Source organism: Semicossyphus pulcher, unplaced genomic scaffold (assembly GCF_022749685.1).
Source record: "Semicossyphus pulcher isolate SPU_LCO1_2020_fin unplaced genomic scaffold, fSemPul1.0.p SCAF_2, whole genome shotgun sequence".
Taxonomy (NCBI): domain Eukaryota; kingdom Metazoa; phylum Chordata; class Actinopteri; order Labriformes; family Labridae; genus Semicossyphus; species Semicossyphus pulcher.
The window spans coordinates 15723621-15734711 of record NW_027211693.1 but is presented as its reverse complement, the minus strand read 5'-3'; positions in this window follow the sequence as shown (position 1 = coordinate 15734711).

Sequence of the window (11091 nt, the reverse complement as noted above, 5' to 3'; positions counted from 1 at the left end):
ATTGCTGTGTAGCTACTTAACGGCTTTACTAGTTAGGAGGGCGCTGATTATACGGAAGGGCAGTGTCAGGTTTAATAGTTGACATTAGCAATTATTAAGTTCACTCATGAAACTCTGGATTTCTGCTGCAAAAAGAGACTAAAGGTTAAAAATGGAAGAGCAAGAGCGTCACATTTGAACGACATTAAAACCATCGCTTGATTTTCATTATTAATGGTGCTTTGTACCTCTTACTGACAGTACGTCCACATGCAAAGTAACGTTGGACTGAAAAGAGAGCACATGTTGTAAAAACAATCTATTTAAGTGACAGAATATTCCTTCATTTACTTTAATCCAAAGCTATTCTGGTGTTTCTGAACTCATTAACACCTTAGAGGGGTTTACTGACGCGCTCAAGGTTACTGTAACATGTCCCACCTTGGATGAGTCCTTTGACCCCAAATCCCAATCCCAATCCTGTCCCCAATCCCCCAGCCTTCTCTCCACACTGCTGCCCCGCGCAGCTGCTCTTACACGACTGTTAACTGGCAGGGGCGGTCTGCTCCACCGACGGGCCGCCTCGCCTTTTAATGAAGTGCCAAATAATAACCTTCTCCACAATGCTGCCAGGAAGGAAGGAAACAAAGGTTAGGGAGACACACATTACCTCTTGTTTGAAGTCTTGATACACTGACATATTATGCATTTTAAATTTCTGCAAAGAGAAATCCCACAGCGAGGAGGAAAGTTAAATTAGACCAAAAAGTAAAACAGCTTCAAAGCAAATGTCAGCTCAGTTAATATGCCACCATGATCAGCCTACCACTAGTGCTCCGGCTGTTTAAACATTCAGCATAAGGCTGGTTTGACCCTCTGACCGACATCTCTCACTAATGAAATGCTATGCCTTTCCATCATACTGGAATATATTACTGTTTATTTTTATGTTTAAGTAGTTTTATTTCTTTTTTCTCAGGGTGCTGTGATAGAGGCTTGTACTAGAGCAGTCTATTTTGTGCGTTTATTTAACAGAACACAAACATACAATACATTTAAAGCTTATATGAGCATATTTTCGTATGATGTATCTTTTACTCTCCCTCTATGTATTCACCGATATATCCATGTATCCAGATTCAGCCCTTTCTCGTCGCCATCCTCTCCCTACGTTATGTTGGGTACAGTTGCCTTTCTAGTCGGCCCGTCCACAGCACAGGTGGTCGCGGCTTTGATCATTACGCTCATTAAATCCTCGAGTTAATCTTTCTCAGATGGATCTCCCCAAGGCTGACCGGGGCCACTTAGTCTGAGCTCATTGTTAAATTGGCTTAGACTGAAACCACACCCTCCCTCCCTCCCTCCCACGTTTTCCAACCCTCAACCCCCTGCTGATTCAGTGTGTAACCATGTAACATATCAGGACTGTAACCTGTAGAGCAGCCACCTTGCAATCGTTTGTTGTTTATTAGGTGTGTCGAGCAACTTCCTAGTTGTGTTTTCATTCAGATTTTATCTGCGTTCAATCCGCTGCGATTCAATCAGCAAACACTCCTATTTCAAGTCAGCCTCGACCACAAAAGCAACCAGCAGGTTAACCTAGATTTCCAACACCTTTTCCCTCTCGCCATGTCTCATGCAAATATTATAATACAATGCAGAGTCTTCTCAGACCCAGCATGAGAAGCTTTTATTAAGAGCGCATCTAAAATCACAGTGGTAATCCAACCAGCCAAGATCACCTTGATTAAAAATGTATTAAATCCTAGGGCACTGTGAAGAGTAATAATTTCAGTTCCACCATTATTTTTTCATACCCTCTCAGACAGAGATGTAGATTTCATTAATGCTCCTCGGGAGTGAGACAGCTTTGCTCAGGATGTCTCATGTATTATTGGGGAAGACAGTAGGAAGATATGAGCTGGGGATGGAAGTTCAAAGCCGCAGGAGTTGGGAATGCTGGAAGTAGACTGGGTCATGACAAAGGGGTTCAAATCAATATTTCCCCATCTCAGAAGTTATCGTTACGGAGCCGAGCAACGTCTGTATCCGCACTGTTCTTCATGAATGTATCCTCACCATCTGCACCAGCCATGCTGCCCTTTCAGAGACCAGAGCAAACCAATGTTTATGTAAAGTACTCTTTTTAATCTTGGTCTGGTTATCAGTTGAATCCAAAAAATCAAAAGCCAAATATCCCGCTGATCCAAAGCCTCCGGTGTCAACAAGTCCCAACTAAATAGACGTGGCTTTGCTCCGAGACTTCTCTGTATGGGTTCGCAAGGCTGCACTTTTGCAATTCCATTATGCTGCTGGAAAAATACACCCTGAAAACAAGAGTCTCTTGATATGGAATGGTTTTCCAGTGTATTGTGACAATTTTTTTGTCTGATTCTTGTCTAGCTGGTTGTCCAAAGCTTACTTTTTGAATACAGTGTGAAAAGCTGTATCTTTTGTGGATGTAACAAAATAGAAAAGTAGTCTGCAGCACAATATGTCGTGGACACGTGAAAGCTTTCAGGCGTTCTTTTCTTGTAGATGATAGCCCACAGTCCTCCCCTGCACATCAGGTTAATGGGCCTTGTGGTGTGGAAGGACAAGCACGTCCAGGCTCAAACTGAAATGGTAAACCAATACATTATGCTCGGGGAGCAAAACCATTTTCCTTAATGGTCTTTTCCAGCAAGGCTTACACAAGAGAAACGATTCCTATCCTCTCAATGTTTCCCCTCCAGTTCCTCTTCTCTGTGACCATCACAAGGCCTGAGTAATGTTCCTATGCACTTGTTAGCATGTTTTCCTGGTAGAAAAATGTTTGTTCTCAGAACTTGCCCCTTTGTGTTTAGTTCTTTTTGTCCAACTGCATTTGGCTGGGAGTGTGTAAGGAGCGGGGATGAGCAGAGAGACAGATCTGTGTTGCTGGTGGAGAAGCTAGCGGCAGGTTTTTAAATTTAGCTTATTGAGCTCTGTTTCCCAATAGCTACGACACCACCCCCATACGAAATGATGAACACAAGGTTTTTATGTTTTTGTATCCTATTGTCATTCAGTTCTCTACCAGATAAAAATTCCTTTAAAATGACACCGAACCAAACATTTCCCTCATTGCGGAAATGGCAACACATTCCATGATTTTACCTTGTGAATCCCCTCAAACTGCATCACGTTGGCCTTCGCGTGGGTGTCTGCAGGATCAAGTGGCTGATATTCAATCCAATGCATTCACACATTTCCACCGGCTGGGCAATCCAAAGGATAACTAGATTTTGTCTCCCGTGGGAAATGACTAAGATCTGTCATTATCCAGGAGCCTCAAAATGAGACTTCCTACACCCAGAATAGCACAGGCCCCGCCTGCCTCGATTGCGACACATTCTCCATCCATGTAACCGCTGTGTTCAAGATCAGCTACATGAGAACAATCTGAGGAGAGATGCAGTCTGTAGGTTTACGCCATCGCAACAGTGTTACTAGGTCTGAAGCAGAAACCATTTAAAAGACAATGTATTACTCCTGAAACTTATATTCTGTTATGGTGTGTGCTCATATTACTCACCAGGCCAAATGTACAGTCCCTGTCTCTGTTTTGATGTTGAACTGGGCAAAAATAAATGACATAAATAAATAAATAAAACAAGTGTATCAGAAATGGTTGAAATACTGTGTACATATTTGAACTTTTGGTTTCTAATTTATAAAAGATAAGCTTTAGCTCTTGGAGTACTTATTTTATTTTTTCCTTTCATGCGTAGCTTTGTGTTTTTATTTTCTATTTCTGTAAAGTGTGTAAATATATCTTTATGATAATAAGTAATATTAAAATCTTATTTTAAGAAAAACTACGTGTCATGTCTTTTTTGATCGACATTAATAAGAATTCATTTACAGCTCAGGTCGACAGCCGTGCTTGTTGGGCTGTACTCGGGCATGGAGGTGCTTATCGCTAAGTTGCTAACGTCATAATCACTGCCTTGGCATGGATATTTGCTAATAAGCAGCTCTAAAAACAAAGTACACTGGCTTGATAATGGTGCTAAATAAAGCTAAGAGGTCAACAATGTTGTTACAATTCATACTCGGGGGACTTATTATATCTGTACCAAATAACATGTCAATCCATCGTGTACTTGAAGAGACATTTAACAAAAAACCACAGATGTTAAACTCATAGCGGTGCTAAAGGAAACGTCAGGGGATCAACAAAATCAATGCACTTCACCCTCTGGGAAAACTTATGGCCAAACTGAACTGGACATGTGAAAACTTTTAAAGTGAAATACAGTATAAGATGATTACCATACTCAAAAGGAATTGATCACTCTGGGAACCATCTACTCAATTTAATCCTTCTGATTGTTGTCAAAATATTTCACTAAAAGGATGCTTGAGGAAAAGTCAGGGGTTCACCAAAACCACTCCAACCTTTGGGGATAAAATTTTCCGTCAATAATCAGTTAGTTATATATCTCAGTTTAAACCAAAAGTGTGGAACCAAACGTTAAACCCACATCACCATCCCGTAAATATGTTAACTTTGTCTCAGTAGTCATTATTAAGATACTCAACAACAGACTTAATGCAAAGTTTACCTGTTCTAACAGAGTGAAACGTGAGGTTGGCATCAGCAAAACTTCACTTGGCAGAAACATTTGTCATCCTTTATGTTCCCAGCAGCGAGTCCCACTGAAATCAACAAGCCGACTCATATTTGTTCAGCTGGGATGCCTCTAATCAGACAAAATCAGCCTCCTCATTACTCAACAGAAGTGCTCACCTACTGTTTACTCTCCTTATTTCACTCTCTTTTCTTCACACCGGGCCTGTGTATTTTAAATTTGCGTGGCTTAACCTGGCCTGAGACTCTGTAAAAGACATGAAAAACAAGTTTACCTGACTGCCATGGCCATTAACCTTTACCTTCAGCTGAATCTTGTGTGGAAATTCAGTACGCACACCTTTGGAAATGTAAATCAACTCCTCATCCATTAAGGAACACTTCACCAGTGACAGGTTGCCTTTCCAGAGCTTATAGTGCATACTAAGCAAGCTGCACATTAATGCATCACAGCTGCTGAGCATGCATGGAGACTATGGATATGTCTAGATGGACTGATATTCAGCGTGCATATATACATGTCATATCTGCACACAAAGGAGGCTCCTACACTCCTTCCTGCTGCATAATCAGGAAAGAATTCATTGGAGGGAAACGCACACAAGTCTACATTTATATGTCCGATTTTTGGGACACGTAAACCTCAAGAATCTCTGAGCCTTATCGTTTTCATTATGTGTCAATTTCTGCGCTTATCTTAAGCAACATACGATGTGCTTACTTTATATTTTAAAGAAATTATGCGTTTGAAAACATCCTACATTCTTCTTATATTGTGTTTCTAAAAGCGCCTCTGTGTAGCAATGTGTTGAAATGTTCTGGGCCTTGCATGGGAGCCACTCTTCCCCCCCTAAACCCCCACAGGGACCACTCAGGGAAGTGTCTGGTTAACGCACCGAGCTGACATGTCATGATAGACAAGACGTGCACCCCTGAGCCCCAGCAGCCCCCAAAAGACGCCCAAGGTTATATCATCAAGCCCGGGTCAGCTGTATAATTGGGCTCGGGGTCACCGGGAGGATATGGAGCGTGACAATGAGGCTATAGAGTTACAGTTTGTGGCCGGGCAAGCCAGGGCCGCCGCTGGGGCAAAAAAAACTGCGAGGCCAGACGTCCCCTTTAAAGAGTTCAAGGTCCATCTGTGAGAGCGACTCCAGCCCTGCTCACTGTCACTGCTGGTATGTGTGTCACTGCCCGCCAGCCACTAGTGCACTGCTGGGAGTTGGAGTGGGTGGAGGAGACGTTGGGTGTATTGGGTTTGCTGGAAGAGGAAAAATAAAACTTTCAGAATGATGAGTGAGGTAATGAGGATAATGAGGGTTAGACACAATATTTGACGACATCCCTTCAGCGACAGAAAAACAAGTTAACAGATCAGAAGTACGTGGTGTTCTGGTTCTATACATGCATATATGTATACCACAGAAACAGACCATATCAGTAACATCTGGACTGCTCTTGGCACACAGACCCAGAATCAACTCTTACCACATCATAAAAGAAAAAGCTTTACTGCACTTGGCGCTCACACAATACCACCAACAAAGCCCACAGAGCCGCTGACAAACCCACAGTGATGGATATTATCCAGCTCACTGCTGTCGCTCCACCTGGACTCCACAGACTCAAATTATACAGAACATGCAGACGGTGATTGCAAATTAAGCGCACATGTACGGAGCAGGTGTTGCAAAAGTTTGGATAACATTTATATTACTTTTATCAGTGTTTTTGCTGTTGTTATGGGGCAACAAGGTGATAATTCAAAGGGTGTGTGCACGCTGTGTTAGAGCCAAGAAAGTACTGAGCATTCCTTTCTTTCAACACGAATATGCAACTGAAAAACATTTTCCAGTATAAAGTCAGTGTTGTGTTGCAGGCTGTATGTAATGATAACTGTAATGTGAATTTTAAAGGACCAGTATGTAATAATAAGATGGATCTATCGGCATGCATTGAATATTAAATGAATAATAACTCATTTCTGTACACGCTTGGGGGGGTTGTTCAGATGGTTGCGACCTCATTGCTTAATGCCACCAAGCATAACGTACTTGTCTTTGAAAGAACCAATTGATTGTAGGTCCAATTTAGTTACTGTAATTTTAAAAGCACTTTTTAATTCATAACTCTTAATTAGTGGGGATGCTGATTCAGTATTCACACTATTGTCATTTTTAATACAAAGTTCTTTAGGGGGCAATTTTAAGCAATTATTAGACAACAGGAGAGACATAAGGTACATGGACTGTACTTATATAGCGCTTTTCCAGCCTTCCGACCACTCAGAGCGCTTTTACACTACATGTCGCACTCACATTCACACACTGACGGCAAAGGCCTAAATGCCAATCTCCAGTCAGATCTATGCACCCGATGGCTATGCCTTCAGGATCAATTTGCAGTTCAGTGTCTTGCCCAAGGGCACTTTGACATGTGACTCTAGCAGTCAGGGATTCGATCCCTATTACAGGAAATGAGGGGAGCGTGACGGGGGACGTGAATGACATTCAACAAAGCTGGCCAGAGAGACGAGACGTTGCAGTTCATAGTTGTTGTCTTAACTCGTGTATGTAGAGTTAGGACTAAATATCGATACGGCAATATATCGTCATCCTGACTCATGCAACATAATTGTCGATAAGCTGGCACCAAATATTGTTATTTTAATTTACAAATATTTGGCGCTCTAAATAGATTTCCCTGTGATTTGGACTTCTTGTGGTGGCGCTTATGACATGAATGACGAAGAATAAGTTAACCAGATATCATGATGTATCATTATATGATTGTCTTGCAATATATCAATAGTCGTAGAATCACTGTATTGTGATATTATCGTTATCGTGGGCCGCGTATCGTATCATGTGTTACCCTGCGATTCTAATCCCCACTCTTGAGCAGTCCGTATGATCTCTGTTTATCATTGCATTCAAAAGTTGAATTATACTTAATGGCAAAAGCTCATTATTGGGGTAAAAATGATGAATGTAGTGGTTAAAGGTTAGCTATAACTGAGGGATTCTGACTATTATTTCCTATCAGCTATTAGCTAAACTATAGAGTTTACTGTTGGTCAGTTTTTGACCGCTTACAGCTACAAACAATAACAAAATTAACAGATCAATTATTGAGTGACAGACTTGTCAATCTTCTGTTCATTTTAAACCACATAAATAAGAAATTCTCACCAACTTTTTAAACTTCATAATGGCACAGAACGATCCTACCACCAACAATGTGGACAACTGGACTCAGGGAGGCTATAGAGACGAGACATTTGACGTTTTAAGGAAGTCACAGTGGTGCACTCTGGCTCAGACCCTGCGTATGTGCTTGTCAGAGAAAGTTAATGCTGCATCTGCTTCTGAAGTGTGGACCATAAAAAGTCCTTACTGCAGACCGAGCCTGGAGCCAGGTAAGAAGCAGGAACAACAGTGTGTAATGCACCTCAGCTGTGTTAACAACAGCAGCTCTGCAGTGGCGTCGGATCACTGGAGTGGTCATAAAAACAAAGCCAGCACAAACACAGGGCGGCTGGTATGCAAAACTTGGAAGGGGGTGACATATAGAAGAAGAAAAAAAGTGGCTGCAGGAGGTTTTTCTTAGCTGTGCATGTGTTTGACTGTATTTTTATCTTCAACTAAAACATGAAAAGGAAAACTTGACAACAGTGAATTTGCACCTTACTTGAACTTAAGACCCTTGTCAATGAGCCAAGACTTCCTTCAGGATTATTCTATGCACCGCGCGGCTTAGCCACATTAGCTTTAGCTCACAGGCCAGGAACAAAGTGAGTGCACCAGCCCGTGGGCTAATGTAATGAGGGTCATAACTTTCCCATCATTAGAACGTTACACATTGATGACGGATGGACCTAGGATATAAAGTGTTAACTTCCTTAAGCCGCTCCTCAAGTGTCCTCTTTCGGGGCCAAGAGGACACTTCCTCTCCTCTTACACTGAGAAATGTCGGCATGTCTCCAAGAAGTTCTTTGTTAACGGTGGTTACACGAGCGTGACGGGGTTGTCCATGTGGAGGTATGACTAATACTACTGCTGCACTCATATATGAGGTTGGTAAACAAGAAACCCTTAATAATTTATGTGGCCTTATTAAGCTCTGTGAAGGCATTCTGTTGTTGTTAAGAGCTGAAACTTTTTATTGAGCAATTACTCTGCAGGAATGTGCTCTATTGTTTGGCTGCTTGTGACATTAAAACTTCCTCATGCCTGCCTACATGTTCTATTTTTAACTACATAGGATGTAAACAATTTCAAACAATCTAAAGTGCCCAGTTGTCCTCGAGCGTTTCTTTGATATGCCTATCTTTAATCACACTACATACATGTGTACGTAGCCTGCTCTGAGACAGGAAGTAAGAGAGCAGATCATACGTTGGTCAACCAAACGGACATGCTTATCAACTGTGTGCATGGCTCAGATTATCTGATAACACGTCCTGGACTTTGATGAGATCCACTCAAGGTCACGTCAGTAAAGCCCACTCCTCTTCTCCCCTAACCCAAAGCATTTAAAGAAACAATTTGCTGCTGATCCAGGGATCCGTGCGGCGTTATTATCTTGTTAGGGCCAGTTAAGAGGCCGTGTCTCCGAGGGCTGAGCTGACCCTGTCAGGAAGGCGTCACTTCGCTCTGTGGGCTGCCACGCAACCACAAAGGCGTTAACGGTCTTTTCCACACGGACACTCAAAGACACAAACACTCACACAAAGACAGACAACAACAGGAGTCACTTCACTGCCCTCAAGGTATTTCCCTGATCTGGTGAGGGGCTCAAAGTCTGCTGAAAGACAACGGATGTTTCTGTCTGCCTGCTGAGGATATCTAAAAAGCTATTATTAAGTTACCAAGATTAACGCTGTTAACAAATCAAAGTTTATCATTTGTGTTTCTATCATTTAGTACAGTTGTATTGTTGGTCTTTTGATTTCCATAGTCGATAGTTACTCTGATGTTTACCACGTCATGCAGAAGGTTAAATGTCACAGTCTGTGGCAAATTACTTTAATTAAAGACAACTGAATTTAACTACTTCTTAGTTTAATGATGGCTGAGTAAAGATGATGCACATGAACAAGTATGGAGTTGTTAATTAACTAAACTAAATAGTTAGAAGACAGAAGTTAGTGCTTAATACTCTCAATTAAATTCATGATCAGCTGGTGAAACAGGTCGCAGCTCTTTGTTCACAACAATTCTCAAGTTAATGACGGTGAATATTAATCAATGTTAGGAGTTTTATAATGGAAGAATTTTGACGTCACAGAAGACATTTTTTACTGCGTTTACTCTCTCTGCCAGGAATTTGGCGAAACAACTCAAACAACAACGATGATTCAGAGAACTGTGGTCGTCATGCTGTTACTAACTTTCCCTTCCACTTTAAGCAGCCAAGAGAAAAACAGAACTGATTGCATCGGGGAGCTGGTACCAAGCCATTCAAAGGGGAAGACAATGATGTCGTGACACACACTGACCTATAATTGCCAACAGCAGAGTGCTGAGGGGCAGTGATTGGCTGGCTTTTAGGGCCCTGTGGCCTTAGAGGATGAGAGCCATCATGCAATTGCCCAGGATCAGCAAATCACTGTCAGATGCCCACTGGCTAGACCACTCCAAACCAGAGCTATTTTTCCATCAGCATCAGAGGGCATACAGAAAACGATATAATCAAAACGGGTGAAACGAAACAGACAGAATCCTTTAGGCGTGTTTCAACAAGAAGTCAGAAGAAGTGAATTAAGAGTTAGAATGAGATCGACGTGGATTAGAAAGTAACACAATGAACGAAAAGGGATACGTGACTCATGCGTTTCTTTCATGAAGTAACACAGAAAAACGCTGGGTTTCTACATGTCTAATACATTTCTAATCTGCCAACACAAATTAGTTGAACTCCATTCAAACCATAATTGCAGATTTCCTTAAATCACTGCCAAAGCTGCCCAGTTTACCAAGCTTTTGAAGATGCTCTAGAAAACTGTTCCCATTAGCCCGTCAGCCCGTTTCTGATGTCTTAATGCAGGTCAGCTCACAGACCTGCAGCTGCACACAGAAAGACAGACCAGGAGGAGGCGGGTGTTGTGGGGGGGGGGTTTGTGGAATAAAACCCAGCATCAGCAGCTCTGCCTCTGCCTCCTTTCTTATCTGCTCGCACAGCCAGTGGAGAAGCACACAGACACAGCACTCTCAGACACAGCCAAGCTTTCCTGGCATCTCTCCCCCCTCTACGGAGAGATGAGTTTGTCCTCCCATCTACACCTCTGTGTGAAGCCCAACACACATAAAGCAGCAGCAGCAGCCGCGAGCACATTTAATTGGCCGGCTGTCTGAGTGGTCAGAGCTACTAATTACTTCAGAAGCGGCAGACAGCAGTTTTCCGACAGCAGCTCGAGCCATATAGGAGTAAACACGAGAAGTGTGCAGGAGAGTGCAAGCATGAGCCATATGCAAATATCAGTGAATTGTCCTTGC